Source organism: Schistocerca nitens, chromosome 2 (genome assembly GCF_023898315.1).
Source record: "Schistocerca nitens isolate TAMUIC-IGC-003100 chromosome 2, iqSchNite1.1, whole genome shotgun sequence".
NCBI lineage: Eukaryota > Metazoa > Arthropoda > Insecta > Orthoptera > Acrididae > Schistocerca > Schistocerca nitens.
Window position 1 is genome coordinate 396,684,699 of NC_064615.1, and position 16,367 is coordinate 396,701,065.

At 45.3% G+C, this 16,367-nt stretch overlaps 1 pseudogene; it reads right to left on the reverse strand.

Annotated features, from left to right (window-relative positions):
• Positions 1 to 16,367, reverse strand: part of LOC126236244 (probable multidrug resistance-associated protein lethal(2)03659) — a 275,573-nt pseudogene that overhangs the window by 67,065 nt on the left and 192,141 nt on the right.

A 16,367-nucleotide genomic window follows, 5' to 3' on the forward strand; every position in this document is an offset into this window, starting at 1 on the left:
ACAACAAATAGAAACAGTAGATCACATCACAAGCGGATGTACAATACTAGCAAATACAGAATACCCCAGAAGACATGACAATGTCGCAAAAATAATACATCAACAGCTTGCCTTACAACATAAACTTTTAAAACAACAAGTTCCTACATACAAGTATGCACCACAAAATGTACTGGAGAATGATGAATACAAATTATACTGGAACAGAACCATTATAACAGATAAAACAACGCCACATAACAAACCTGACATCATACTCACCAATAAAAAGAAGAAATTAACACAACTAATCGAAATATCCATACCCAATACAACAAATATACAAAAGAAAACAGGAGAAAAAATTGAAAAATACATCCAACTGGCTGAGGAAGTCAAGGACATGTGGCATCAGGATAAAGTTGACATTATACCAATTATACTATCAACTACAGGAGTCATACCACACAATATCCACCAGTACATCAATGCAATACAGCTACATCCAAACATATATATACAACTACAGAAATCCGTAATTATTGATACATGTTCAATTACCCGAAAGTTCCTAAATGCAATATAACATGTACCGTACAGCAAAAAGGAAGTGACGCTTGATAAAGGTCCGCGTCACTCCATTCTTAACCAGACTTCTAAAAAGTCTGAGAAAGTAAAGAAATAATAATAATAATATCTCTTTCCTGTCTCAGACGTTATGTCTGGCTAAAAATGGAAAGTGACGCGGACATTGATCAAGCGTGACTTCCTTTTAACTGTATGGTATATTTTACATTGCATTTAGGAACTTTCAGGTAATTGAATATGTATCAATAATTACAGATTTCTGTAGTTGTATATATACGTTTGGATGTAGCTGTATTGCATTGATGTACTGGTGGATATTGTGTGGTATGACTCCTGTAGTTGATAGTATAATTGGTATAATGTCAACTTTATCCTGATGCCACATGTCCTTGACTTCCTCAGCCAGTTCGATATATTTTTCAATTTTTTCTCCTGTTTTCTTCTGTATATTTGTTGTATTGGGTATGGATATTTTGATTAATTGTGTTAATTTCTTCTTTTTATTGGTGAGTATGATGTCAGGTTTGTTATGTGGTGTTGTTTTATCTGTTATAATGGTTCTGATCCAGTATAATTTGTATTAATCATTCTCCAGTACATTTTGTGGTGCATACTTGTATGTGGGAACGTGTTGTTTTATTAGTTTATGTTGCATGGCAAGTTGTTGATGTATTATTTTTGCTACATTGTCATGTCTTCTGGGATATTCTGTACTTGCTAGTATTGTACATCCGCTTGTGATGTGATCTACTGTTTCTATTTGTTGTTTGCAAAGTCTGCATTTATCTGTTGTGGTATTGGGAACTTTAATAATAAGTGTGCTGTAATATCTGGTGTTTATTGTTTGATCCTGTATTGCAATCATGAATCCTTCCATCTCACTGTATATATTGTCTTTTCTTAGCCATGTGTTCGATGCGTCTTGATCGATGTGTGGCTGTGTTAGATGATACAGGTGCTTGCCATGTAGTGTTTTCTTTTTCCAATTTACTTTCTTCGTATCTGTTGATGTTATGTGATCTAAAGGGTTGTAGAAGTGGTTATGAAATTGCAGTGGTGTAGCCGATGTATTTATATGAGTGATTGCTTTGTGTATTTTGCTAGTTTCTGCTCGTTCTATAAAGAATTTTCTTAAATTGCCTACCTGTCCATAATGTAGGTTTTTTATGTCGATAAATCCCCTTCCTCCTTCCTGCTTAATGTGAATCTTTCAGTTGCTGAATGTATGTGATGTATTCTATATTTGTGGCATTGTGATCGTGGAAGTGTATTGAGTGCTTCCAGGTCTGCGTTACTCCATTTCACTACTCCAAATGAGTAGGTCAATATTGGTATAGTATAAGTATTTATAGCTTTAGTCTTGTTTCTTGCTGTCAATTCTGTTTTCAGTTCTTTTTTCTTTTAGTTCTTCTTTAATATTTGTATTATCTATTCCTATTTTTTGTCTGTATCATAGATATTTATATGCATCTGTTTTTTCCATCGCTTCTATGCAGTCACTGTGGTTATCCAATATGTAATCTTCTTGTTTAGTGTGTTTTCCCTTGACTATGCTATTTTTCTTACATTTGTCTGTTCCAAAAGCCATATTTATATCATTGCTGAATACTTCTGTTATCTTTAGTAATTGGTTGAGTTGTTGATTTGTTGCTGCCAGTAGTTTTAGATCATCCATGTATAGCAAATATGTGATTTTGTGTGGGTATGTTCCAGTAATATTGTATCCATAATTTGTATTATTTAGCATGTTGGATAGTGGGTTCAGAGCAAGGCAGAACCAGAAAGGACTTAATGAGTCTCCTTGGTATATTCCACGCTTAATCTGTATTGGCTGTGATGTGATATTATTTGAATTTGTTTGGATATTAAGTGTGGTTTTCCAATTTTTCATTACTATGTTTAGGAACTGTATCAATTTAGGATGTACTTTGTATATTTCCAATATCTGTAGCAACCATGAGTGGGGTACACTATCAAAAGCTTTTTGGTAATCAATGTATGCGTAGTGTAGCGACCTTTGTTTAGTTTTAGCTTGATATGTCACCTCTGCATCTATTATCAGTTGCTCTTTACATCCTCGTGCTCCTTTGCAAGTGCCTTTTTGTTCTTCATTTATAATTTTGTTCTGTGTTGTATGTGTCAATAATTTCTGTGTAATGACTGAAGTTAATATTTTGTATATTGTTGGTAGGCATGTTATGGGGCGATATTTTGCTGGGTTTGCTGTGTCTGCTTGATCTTTAGGTTTCAGATAAGTTATTCCTTGTGTAAGTGTATCAGGGACTGTGTATGGGTCTGCAATGTAATTGTTAAATAATTTAGTTAGATGTGAATGTGTTGAGGTGAACTTCTTTAGCCAGAAATTTGCTATTTTATCTTTTCCAGGGGCTTTCCAATTGTGCGTAGAATTAATTGCTCGGGAGACTATGTTGCAAAATTATCACTTCAGGCATTTGTGGTATCATCTTGTATGTGTCTGTTTCTGCTTGTATCCACTGTGCATGTCTTATGTTGTACCGGGTTTGACCATATGTTGCTCCAGAAGTGTTCCATGTCTGTTATGTTTGGTGGATTTTGTATTTTAATGTGTGTGTTATCTATTGTCTGGTAAAATTTCTTTTGGTTTGTGTTGAATTTTTGGTTTTGTTTCCTTCTATTTTCACTTTTTTGTATCTTCTGAGTCATTTGGCCAAAGCTTGTAATTTCTGCTTCTTTTCATCTAATTGCTCTATCGCTTCGTGTTGTGAGATTTTACCTAACCTTTTTCGTTTTTTGTCTGATATTTCATTTCTTATAAATTGTGTTAGCTGTCCGATGTCTTTTCTCAGTTTTTCTATTCTGATCTGTAGCCTGTGTTGCCATGCTGGTTTTGTGGGTTTCTTCTGTGTCTTGGTTGGTTCTGATCTCTGCCTAGTGTGTATATTTAGTGTAGTGAGTGCTCCTACATAAACCAGTAGTTTTAACTCTTCCATAGTTGTATTTTCATTTATTTTGTTGTGTATGATTGTGTTGATAGTTGTTATTGTTGTTTGAACTTGTGGGTTATTTGGTGGTCTATGCAAGAATGGTCTTGGTTTAAGGATTAAAGGGACCAAACCGCAGAGGTCATCGGTCCCTTTTTCCAAAATACTAAAAATACCCACAGAGAATAAAAAATGTTCAACAGAATAGGAGAGGAGACAGACGACACAGAACAAAAGAAACATAGACAAGGACCAGACAAAACGAAATAAAATCACACTGAGTGTGACGGTGGTTGGCCGACCATAGGAACAAAAAAAAGGGAAAAGCTAACCACCGAAAACACATTAAAAACTTAGTTTAAAACCGTAGGCAAAAGGCCAGAATCAACACAAAACAATAAAATAAAACAGAAACACTCAGATTAAAGAATAAAAACTCCCTGCCCTAATAAAACGTAAAACTAAGGCAGCCATAACAGAGTCATCAGATAAAAGGGCAGGGAGCGTATCAGGCAGTGCAAATGTCTGCCTGACCACAGCTAAAAGGGGGCAGGCCAACAAAATGTGGGCCACTGTCAAAGCCGCCCGCAGCAACATAGATGAGGGTCCTCCCGGCGCAGTAAATAACTGTGTGTCAGCCGGGAGTGGCCAATGCGGAGCCGGCAAAGGATGACCGAGTCCCTGCGGTTGGCTCGCATGGATGACCGCCACACAGTCGTCGTCTCCTTAATGGCACGGAGTTTATTGGGCGGGATCCGATCGCGCCATTCAGAGTCCCAAAGCGCAAAAACTTTTCGGCGGAGGACTGCCCGCAAATCAGTCTCTGGGAGGCCAACATCCAGAGACGGTTGTCTCGTGGCCTCTTTCGCCAGGCGGTCAACATGTTCATTGCCCGGGATACCGACACGACCGGGGGTCCACACAAAGACCACAGAGTGGCCGCAACGCGCAAGAGTATGCAGGGACTCATGGATAGCCATCACCAGACGAGAACGAGGAAAACACTGGTCGAGAGCTCGTAAACCGCTCAGGGAATCGCTACAGATAACGAAGGACTCATCTGAGCAGGAGCGGATATACTCTAGGGCACGAAAGATGGCGACCAGCTCAGCAGTGTAAACGCTGCAGCCATCCGGCAAGGAACGTTGTTCGGAATGGTCCCCTAGAGTTAGCGCATACCCGACACGACCAGCAACCATCGAACCATCGGTGTAAACAATTCCAGAGCCCTGATACGTGGCCAGGATGGAATAAAAGCGGCGGCGGAAGGCCTCTGGAGGGACCGAGTCCTTCGAGCCCTGTGCCAAGTTGAGCCGAAGGCAAGGGCGAGGAACACACCACGGGGGTGTACGCAGAGGCGCCTGGAAAGGAGGTGGAACAGGGAAAAACCCAAGCCCACAGAGAAGCTCCTTGACGCGTACGGCGATCGGACAACCCGACCGGGGCCGACGGTCTGGCAGATGGACGACTGACTGCGGGAACAGGACACGGTAATTTGGATGCCCGGGCAAGCTAAAAACATGGGCAGCATAAGCAGCCAGTAATTGTTGGCGTCGTAACCGCAGTGGAGGGACACCTGCCTCAAAAAGGATGCTGTCCACAGGGCTGGTGCGGAAGGCACCAGTGGCAAGTCGGATCCCGCTGTGTAGTATTGGGTCCAGCACCCGCAACGCAGAGGGGGATGCTGAGCCATAAGCCAGGCTCCCATAATCCAGACGGGACTGGATTAACGCCTGGTAGAGCCGCAACAGGGTAAATCGGTCGGTGCCCCAGCGGGTGTGGCTCAAGCATCTCTGAGCGTTTAGATGCCGCCAACACGCCTGTTTAAGCTGCCGGATATGAGGCAGCCAAGTCAACCGGGCATCGAAAACCACCCCCAAAAACCTGTGAGATTCCACCACTGAAAGAAGTTCGCCGGCAAGATAAAGCCACGGCTCCAGGTGGACAGTGCGTCGCCGGCAGAAATGCATTACGCAGGTCTTGGCTGCCGAAAACTGGAACCCAAGAGCTACAGCCCAAGACTGCGCCTTGCGGATAGCACCCTGTAGCTGACGTTCAACAGCTGCAATGCCAGTAGAGCTGTAATAAAGGCAGAAGTCGTCAGCATACAGGGAAGCAGAGACAGAATTTCCCACAGCCGCAGCAAGCCCGTTAATGGCTATTAAAAACAGGCAGACACTTAAAACAGAACCCTGTGGCACACCGTTCTCCTGGACGTGGGTGGAACTATATGAGGCTGCGACTTGCACATGGAAGGTACGATACGACAGAAAATTTCTGATAAAGATCGGCAGAGGGCCCCGAAGACCCCATCCATGAAGCGTAGAAAGGATGTGATGACGCCATGTCGTATCGTACGCCTTCCGCATGTCGAAAGAGACAGCGACCAGGTGCTGACGGCGGGCAAAGGCAGTACGGATGGCCGACTCCAGGCTCACCAGATTGTTGGAGGCGGAGCGGCCTTTACGGAACCCACCCTGAGATGGAGCCAGAAGGCCCTGAGACTCCAGTACCCAAGTCAAGCGCCGGCTCACCATCCGTTCGAGAAGCTTGCAAAGAACGTTGGTGAGGCTAATGGGGCGGTAGCTGTCCACCTCCAAAGGGTTCTTGCCTGGTTTCAGAATGGGGATAACGAAACTTGCCCGCCACTGCGACGGAAACTCACCCTCGACCCAAATATGGTTGTAAAGGTCGAGGAGCCGTCGCTGGCAGTCCACTGAGAGGTGTTTCAGCATCTGGCAGTGGATGCTATCTGGTCCAGGAGCGGTATCAGGACAAGCGGCAAGGGCACTGCGAAATTCCCACTCACTGAATGGAACATTGTACGATTCTGGATGGTGGGTGCGAAACGAAAGGCTCCGACGTTCCATCTGCTCTTTAATGGAGCGGAAGGCCTGAGAGTAATTCGCAGAAGCGGAACTCATAGCAAAATGCTCTGCTAAGTGGTGTGCAATGACGTCTGAGTCGGTACAAACTGCTCCATTCAGTGAGAGCGCAGGGACACTGACAGGTGGCCGATAGCCGTAGACGCGTCGAATCTTGGCCCAGACCTGCGATGGAGTGACATGGAGGCCAATGGTGGACACGTACCGCTCCCAGCACTCCTGCTTGCTTTGGCGGATAAGGCGGCGGGCCCGCGCACGCAGCCGTTTGAAGGTGATCAGGTGTTCAATGCAGGGATGTCGCTTGTGACGCTGTAGCACCCGCCGGCGATCTGTAATCGCTGCAGCGATCTCAGGTGACCACCAAGGCACAGTCCGCCGCCGAGGGGACCCAGAGGAGCGGGGAATGGCAGATTCGGCGGCAGTAACGATGCCGGTGGTGACCGATTGAACCACCGCATCAATGTCGTCATTACAGAGAGGCTCAAGAGCGGCAGTGGAGGAGAACAAGTCCCAGTCAGCCTTATTCATAGCCCATCTGCTAGGGCGCCCAGAAGAGTGATGCTGTGGTAGTGACAGAAAGATCGGAAAGTGGTCACTACCACACAGGTCATCATGCACATTCCATTCGACAGACGGTAAGAGGCTATGGCTACAGATTGAAAGGTCAATGGCGGAGTATGTGCCATGCGCCACACTGAAGTGTGTGAAGGCACCATCATTTAAAATCGAGAGATCGAGCTGCGACAATAAATGCTCAACGATGGCGCCTCGACCTGTTACCACTGACCCACCCCACAGAGGGTTATGGGCGTTTAAGTCGCCCAATAGCAAGAAAGGTGGCGGCAATTGGGCTATCAGTGCAGCCAGGACATGCTGCGAGACATCACCATCCGGTGGAAGGTAAAGACTGCAGACGGTAACAGCCTGTGGCGACCACACCCGAACAGCGACAGCCTCTAAAGGTGTTTGGAGAGGGACAGACTCGCTGTGCAGAGTGTGAAGGACATAGAGGCAGACGCCACCAGACACCCTTTCATATGCTGCCCGGTTCTTATAATAACCCCGATAGCCACAGAGAGCGGGGGTTCGCATTGCTGGAAACCAAGTTTCCTGAAGAGCAATGCAGAAGAAAGGGTGAAGGCTGATGAGTTGTTGGAGCTCAGCTAGATGGTGGAAAAAACCGCCGCAGTTCCACTGGAGGATGATATTGTCCATGGCTGAGAAAGGCGTGAAAGGACTGGGAAGGCAATTTACGCCGCTTGTTCACTCACTGCCACCGATTCAGTACCCGTATGAGAGGCATCCATGGCGTCTGAGGGCCCAGCGAGATCAAGGTCCTCAGCGGACTCTAGAATCTCGACTTCATCCTCAGACGCAGAGTGCGAAAGGTGCGGTGGGGTTCGTGCCACCGCAAGTTCTTTGGCCTTAGAGGTCTTTCTCTTGGACTTCTCTCGCTGAACCTTGGGTTTCACCGGCTGGGAAGGCTTCACCGATTCAGTCTCAGGGACAGAGGAGGATCGTGAAGCCCTACGCCCGGCCGCTGGTGAGGACTTATGCCACTGTTGGCCGTCATCCTTCCCGCTGGTGGAACCCTGGGAAGGGAGGGTCCCAAGGGAACTCTTACGGGCGAGAGTAGCCGAAGAAGTTAGACGCTTCTCCGGCTGAGAAGCGAGGACGAACATCCCCGACGGGTGGGAGGAGGTTGCTCCTGAGGTAGGTGGTGCAGGAGCAACCGGTTGGGTAGAGCCCCCCACGTGCAAGGGGGCAGGAGGAGTCTTACTGCTTATCGAGCTGGCTGGAAGTCTCGAAACTGATGGCGCTAGCACAGTTGTTGTAGCAGCTGCATATTTCCTTTTGGCCTCAGTATAGGTCAGCCGGTCCAGGGTCTTATATTCCATGATTTTGCGCTCTTTCTGAAAGACTTTGCCGTCAGGCGAGCAAGGGGAATGATGCTCTCCGCAGTTGACACAGATGGGAGGCGGGGCACATGGAGTATCGGGATGAGATGGGCGTCCACAATCTGGACATGTGAGGCTAGAAGTACAGCGAGAGGACATATGCCCAAACTTCCAGCACTTAAAGCACCGCATCGGGGGAGGGATGTAGGGCTTGACGTCACAACGGTAGACCATCACCTTGACCTTCTCCGGTAATGTATCACCCTCGAAGGCCAAGATGAAGGCACCGGTAGCAACTTGATTGTCCTTTGGACCCCGATGAACGCGCCGGACGAAATGAACACCTCTACGCTCTAAGTTGGCGCGCAGCTCGTCGTGAGACTGCAAAAGTAGGTCCCTATGGAAAATAACTCCCTTGACCATATTTAAACTCTTATGTGGTGTAATGGTAACGTGAACATCCCCCAACTTGTCACAAGCAAGTAACCTGCGTGACTGGGCGGAGGATGCCATTTGTATCAGTACTGACCCAGAGCGCATTTTGGACAAGCCCTCTACCTCCCCAAACTTGTCCTCTAAATGCTCGACGAAGAACTGAGGCTTTGTGGATAGAAAAGACTCCCCATCAGCTCTCGTGCAGACTAAGAATCGGGGCGAATAACTATTACCTCCATCCTGAGACTTACGCTCCTCCCACGGCATGGCCAGAGAGGGGAACGTTTTTGGATCGTACTTTTGAGCATTAAATTGAGCCCGAGAACGCTTAGAGACTGCTGGCGGCTGGCCGCCAGCGAGAGATGATGTACCACGCTTCATTGCAGGTCATCCGCCCTGATGCCACCTACTCTGACCAAGGGCCCTCCCCATGGGCGCCACCCAGCCGCAGCAATAGCCACCTGGCAGGATCTCCATTGCCAGGAGTCCTGATGCCCCAGGGAGACGGGCATCTACTCCTTGGCATACGTGGGGAGTTAACGGCGCAGGCATCAGTAGAGCGATCCCTGTGTTGTCAGGGGGCTACAACCAAGAGGGTACATGGCGGCCCCACCACAATGGACTGGCTACCGTGCTGGATCTTAGGTGCAAAAATGTCCAAGGTCGTCGTCGCAGTTAAAAGCAACACTGCAGAGTGCAGCGTGGTAATCGCACCCGGTGACGTATCCCTGCCCAAGAGACGGAAAACGAGCGGGACACCATTGCAATGACGAAAAAGTTGGCTAAAGGTCTCAATGCACGACGGATACAGTGCACCATGTAAGGCGCCCTTCCCCAATTGGCTCGCTCTTCGGAATAATTTAGAAAGATGGAGGTCAAACCCGAGAGGGGACCATCACATAAGGCCGAAACATTTGAGACTCCTTTTAGTCGCCTCTTACGACAGGCAGGAATACCGCGGGCCTATATTTGTGTCTTTGTATTCTATATATGTTAGCTGAAATTTTTCTTCTATATCTAACATGTGTGTCACTTCATGTTCTATTTGTGCTTGTTCTGGTGGCTGTCTTAAGATTTCATTTTCCTCTGATTGTTTAATTGATGCGTGTTGTTCTTTGTTTGTTTGCTCTAGGATGTTTGAGTCCATTACTGTATTTTCTTCTTCTTCTGAGTGCACATTATTTTGTTCCAGTATTTGTTGTACTTGTTTGATGTTTTCTAATTCTGACTGGGGTATCTTGTTATTTTTGATTATTACACGAATCTGATCAGCTAGTCATTGTTATTATTATTATCATCATCATCATCATCATCATCATCATCGTCATGAATAGCAGCAGTAGCAATGTATTTTAGAGTTACTCATCTGTTCTATGAGTATCCAAGAGGCATTGATCTGAGTGGCAACACAAGGATTTTCAAATATAATAATAGAAGTGGCTCACATTATGGGACATGCACAAAAGCTGGTATTGTGATGGAGGTGGTGGTGATGGTAGCAGTAGTCATTGTCATTGTATTATTATATTAACACAACACTGAAAAGGCATATTTTGTTGGTTAGTAAAAGTCTCTCTCTCTCTCTCTCTCTCTCTCTCTCTCTCTCTCTCTCTCTGTGTGTGTGTGTGTGTGTGTGTGTGTGTGTGTGTGTGTGTGTGTGTGTGTGTGTGTGTGTGTGTGTCAGTATCTGCCAAATTCCAAGACTTCCCATTCTTGAACCCAATAAAAGTCGTGAACATATACAGCATTGCAAATACACTTCTCAGGTTTGCCGCTGGATCATATTGTGTAACTCGCACAGTATTTCATCGATGCAACTGCTTGACATTATCAGGTGGTGGTAGCTTGTGCTGTCATTGCTGCAAGACGCGACTGATGATAACCACATGGCAGTTTCAAAATTTGTCATGCCGAGAGCAGGCAATACACGAATGCAGGAAAACGCTCTTAGTTGAAGGAAAGCAGCACTCCTGGTGCCCCCTGCTGGGAGCCACAGAAAGGCCACCCGCACATGCACTATGGGCAATGACTGTGCTGCCAGATGGTCCTGTAATTAAAGGCTGAACTAAATCTCAGTAGCGCGTTGCTTCAAGTGATGAATCTGAAGTTCTTATTTTCCCTGTTTTGATTTAATGGCAGCCAGTGCTGGATACCAGGAGGCTCTTACTTGAAAACCTGCATCCCTGTTGATAAGATTGTATGCCGTATAAATATGTATGGCCTCCTCAACAACCCAGACCCAGAATGATGATGATGGGCATAAAATTTTCGTCTGTTCGTAAAGCATACCATGTCCCATATCCAGGCAATGCTCCACTACTGCCGAATTATCAGGTTGCCCCAGGCGTGTAATTGCCCCTACCACACGCACGGATGGCCTTTCCACAGCTCCCATCAGGGGGCACCAGGAGAGTCGCTTTCCTCCAGCTAAGAGCATCTTCCTGCACACAGGAACTGCCTGCTCACAGCATGATAAATTTCGACATCGCCACGTGATTATCATTAGTCGCGCCTTGCAGCAGTGACAGCAGCAGCTAGGAGGAGATGGCCAATGACGTGAGCGAGTTTGACAAGTTACATAATAAGAGAGGTAGACTGCTGCACACTATGGTGTTTTTATTGAGACGCCATGACAAGCAAACTGTCCCAACATTTGCTACATTTAACCTCCATATTGAATCTGCGGCTGCTGTTAGAAGTAAACGACGGAAGAGTGCAGCCCTAGTGAGAGATAAGGCACACTTCATAAGACGAGAACTGTACATGGTGTCCACAAAATTGCTATTGCTGTATCTGAAGGTCTCTGCAAAACTCTCAGCATTATCCTAGGTGCTAGCTGACTGGTCAAAACAACAAGCCAAGGTCCACCAAATTTCAAAGTATTCTTGTCTCTAGGTCCAACAACAAGAAGGGAATGCACCATGTCAACGCACCGTGTTTAATCTCGCAGATGGAGTTCTGGACAACGCAGCTGTTGCAGTGCTCGAGAAAGGTTTGAACTATGCACCAATACCATGGACAGCTCCAATCCGAGATGTCACAGCTGACATAGAACAGGCAATTTTGAAGCTTCCCAGTGACATTGCAGAAGAGATTAGGAGGGACACCTGCCGAATTTTAACATGAGCCCCACCGAGCAACTTCAACATCAGCTCCGCAGAAAGAAAGGCTCTGCGAGACTTGAGAACGGACAAAGAACTCGTCATTTTACCTGCCAACAAGGGGAATGCCACTGTCCTCCTCTCACAAGTTGACTACAAGAGCAAGATGGAGGCACTGCTCGATGATCCTGCCTATCTCAAGCTGAGAGAGGATCCGACTGACAAAATGCAGAGAAAAACATTATATCTTCCCAAGAATAGTTCCATTCCTTCTAAACTGACTAAAAGCCTATGCCAACAGTCTGCAGTTCCTCTAAGACTGTAAGGCCTACCTACAATACATAAGGATGGGACTCCTCTTCGCCCAGTAGTGAGCAACATTGAAGCTCCTACTTACTTTTGGACCAAACATCTCACTACGCTGTTGGGATCTCTCGTAGGCAAGTGTGATCACCATATCTAGAATTCAGAGGACTTCATAGGACACCTGAAGGCACCTCAGCTACAAGCATCGTCTATTTTCGTTAGTTTTGATGTTATATCTTTGAGGCATTATCTAAACATGTGCTTACCTCAACTTATATCTGATTCGTGACCAGTATTTTGAACAAGTGGATGGTGTCGCCATGGTGGCCAACTATTGTATGGAAGACTGAGGAAAAAGCACTGCAGTCGGCAAGCTTCAAACTTTCCTGTTTCTGGTGGTATTAGACAATACTTCTGTGGTGTGGCCCCACGGAATAGAGACATTGCCTGTGTTTCTCTGCCATCTGAACTCACTCCATCCCAATATGCAGGTCACAATGGACACGGAAAAGGATGCCGTCTTACCATTTCTGGATGTCATAGTCAGAAGAAAAGCTGACAGTACACTGGTACACAGTGTCTATTGTAAATCAACTCACACAGAGCTATATTTGCAGTCCACAAGTTGTCGTCATCCTGCGCAACACGGTAGTGTCCTATGCTCTTTGGTGCATAGAACACATGTAGTCTAAGATGCCGACAGTCTACCTAGTGAGCTACAACACCTGAGAATGGTATTCCAACAGAATGCCTATTCTGACTGGCAGACAGGCCATGCATTCCATTCTAAGCAAACTCGAAGCATAGATGTAAATGAATTAGCAGAGGCACCCACTGCAACAGCAGTCTTGCCCTATTTTGGCCGCATGTCTTCAAGAATAGAAAGGATCCACAAAAAGCACGACATCAAGTGTGTTTTTCAGACACCAGAAAAATTGAGTAATTTATTGTGCTCGGTCAAAGATAACCTTGGTCTTAGGAAATGTGGCATGTACAAAATCCCATGCCAATGTGGAAAATTTTATATTGGACAGACATGCCAAACCATGCAAGAATGTTGCATCTAGCACCATCATCATACACACCTGGGGCAACCTGATAAATCAGCGGTAGCGGGGCATTGCCTGGACACGGGACATTGTACGCTTTACGAGCAGATGGAAATTTTATCCCCAGTGTCACCTTTCTGGGACTGTGTTGTTAAGGAGGCCATACACATCTGTACGGTGGACAATCTTATCAACAGGGATGCAGGTTTTCAACTAAGTGCTGCCTGGAATCCAGCACTGGCTGCCATTAAATCAAAACAGGGGAAACAAAACCTTCAGATTCATCATGTGACGCAACGCGCTACTGAGATTTACTTCAGCCTTTAACTGCAGGATCATCTGGCATAGTGCATGCACCGATGGCATTTCCACAGCTCCCAGAAGGGGGCACCAGGAGCGCCACTTTCCTCCAACTACGAGTGTCTTCCCACGCACGTGTATTGCCTGCTACTGGTATGATAAATTTCAACACCGCCATGCGATTATCATCAGTCACAACTTGCAACAGTGACAGCAGCAGCTACCACCACCTGATGATGTCTAACAGTTGCATTGATTGAAATATTGTGAAAGTTACACAATGTGATCCAGTGGCAAACCCGAGAAGCTATCTGCGACAGATCCATCAGGAAAGCATGGAAAGTCACATATACTACACTCCTCCATCCCTTTATAGCTGCTTTTTGTTATGCAAACAACACCAGAAGCTATGGGGTGCATTAAAGAACTATGGTAATTGAAGAGAACTGTCTATAAACTGCATGAAAGTAAGAAGTGTGAACAAACAGTATCATCAACACAGGGTGGAATAAGATATTACTTTTGACCAATAGCAAAAAAAGTGGTCCTGGGAGATCAGAAGAGGGCAGAACAAACAGTTAACAGAACAGGGCTTGCACACACAAGAGTTATAGTTCTTATCAAACTTCACTCAAGAATCACCGATCCCTCATCTAGTTGCCCAATGTGTGTGTGCATTTATCCTCGCTGGTAAACCGAGATGTTGAGTGGCCAGCAACCCACTGACAAGCACACAGAACAAAACATATGACACCCTACCCCCTCACCCTGACACTCAGTATTGGTTATATCTTTTAGAGCTACCAAATTGTGGTTATGTTGACTTTGTTTCACCTGCAGATTCACACAGTCTCAAACATGAGCAGCAGGATTAAAGCTGGGTGATTTAGCATGCCAGTCAAGGCATGATCTGGTTCTTGAGCATCCATCAAACCAGGAAAGCAAGCATGGAGCCCTCTAAACATGGCTGTTAAGGTCCTGGAAAGTAGTAGTGTCCACAGTAATCTCATCATGAAGGAAAAGAAGAAGAAGAAGAAGAAGAAGAAGAAGGAACCACACCTGGGCACCAACAATACTGAAAATAATCATGATTGGCATTCATTCACACTAAACGGAATGACAGGGCTCAAATTACAGTATGAAAAACATCACAGAACCACAACTGAACTGAACTACATCCTCCACACAACGCAGGCTAAATACCTTATTGGGTCAGCAGGCCACAAAAGACCTTGCATCATTAGAAAAAGAGGCAAAATCACTGTTCATCAAACTACATATTACATGCCTCCAGTCAGCTACTGTCTAGTACCTGTGTTCCTTGACCCACTCAAGACTTACAGCACTGTCTGCCACTATGATCAATGGCCTTTGGGAAGTACTCAACTCTAGAGGTCCATTTCATACAGTTTTCTTCATATTATCCACAGAGAAACTGGTCAAGGTGGCCCTGCATTCAGTGAGGGCAGCATTCCTTGTCAGGTTGATAGACATGTTGGACACACTGGGTTGATACATTGATACATTAGGCAACTTTATATATTCTGTTGTCATGGTAAGACAAAACATAATAGCTCTTCTGCTGCTCTATTGAGCCGACCTATCATACTGATTTAATATGTCTGCCATGACCTATGTCAGTAAGAGAGGATTACAAGACTCATTGATACATTCCATGTCATCTACAATGCTCCAAAGTGACCAGTGTGCTCTTTAAATGGGTGGCTAATAATCTATATGGTGAGCTTACATTTATGATGTCATCAAGGACAATTCCATCTGTCATTACAATGAGAGAAGGGGTCTCTCACCTACTACCATGGTTGACAAATCACTTCTGGCATAACAAGTGTACCATCTACATCAACACATGCTACTGCGAGCAGATGCCAACATAAAATAATCGAAGTACATCTTCCACTCAGGTCAAGGTGTACCAATTCAAATACCAAAACTTTCCCTTAAATAACAGCATCATTTAATTAGTAATAATTAAAGGAAGGTAATCATGTAATTTAAATTTTCATATGCTAATTACTTTAGATTAATAAAAAATTTATGGGTAAATTTTTCATGTTTAATTTCACTGGACTGAGCAAGGAGAGCTACCAATACCATCTCCATGAACAGAAGTCACTGTATTCAAAGTTTCAGTCTGATAGCATCATTCATTTATTCATTCATTCATTCATTTAATTAATTAACATTCCCAAGATGGTGACTAATGAGAAGCTTCCATTGCTTGTTTGAACCCAGCTACTTCCTTGCAGCTTCCCTTCACAAGTACAGTGGGTGGCAACCACATTCTGTTCTAACAGTCCCTTCCAGAGTCGGCAGGTGGCAGGTGGCAGTAGTTGCTGGCACCATTGGCACTCAGTGGTTGGTGGTGTGCAGACCTCAGTCTCCTATGTTTTGGAATCCTTGATAATAAAACTGAGTACAAGTCACCTCCTCCTCCTCACTCTGTGCCCCCACTTTGTTCATATTAAGTCTTTTTGGAGATGAGTTGTCCTGTGTAGGACACAGATGATCATTAACACAACAGCCTATAGCTACGGTGTCCATTTTGGTCTGGTTTTTGATGCAGACTGATGCACATGTTTAGCCACTGATGGCAAGCAGAGGAAATAGAGGATTCTTCTGCACACGAAGTTATGTTTTAAGGAGCATCAATTTAACCAACCATGTTGTAATAATTTTAGTAACTCATCACCACTGTAGCTGCTGTGACGCCAGATGCTACTGCCTTCTCACCAGACTTTGCAGCAAAGCCAGGTAAAAACCCAATTTCAGGATTTCAGTGTTCCATACCAGTTCTCATTCTTCCTATGTCTACCCTTACTCTTTCCAACTCTTATCAATA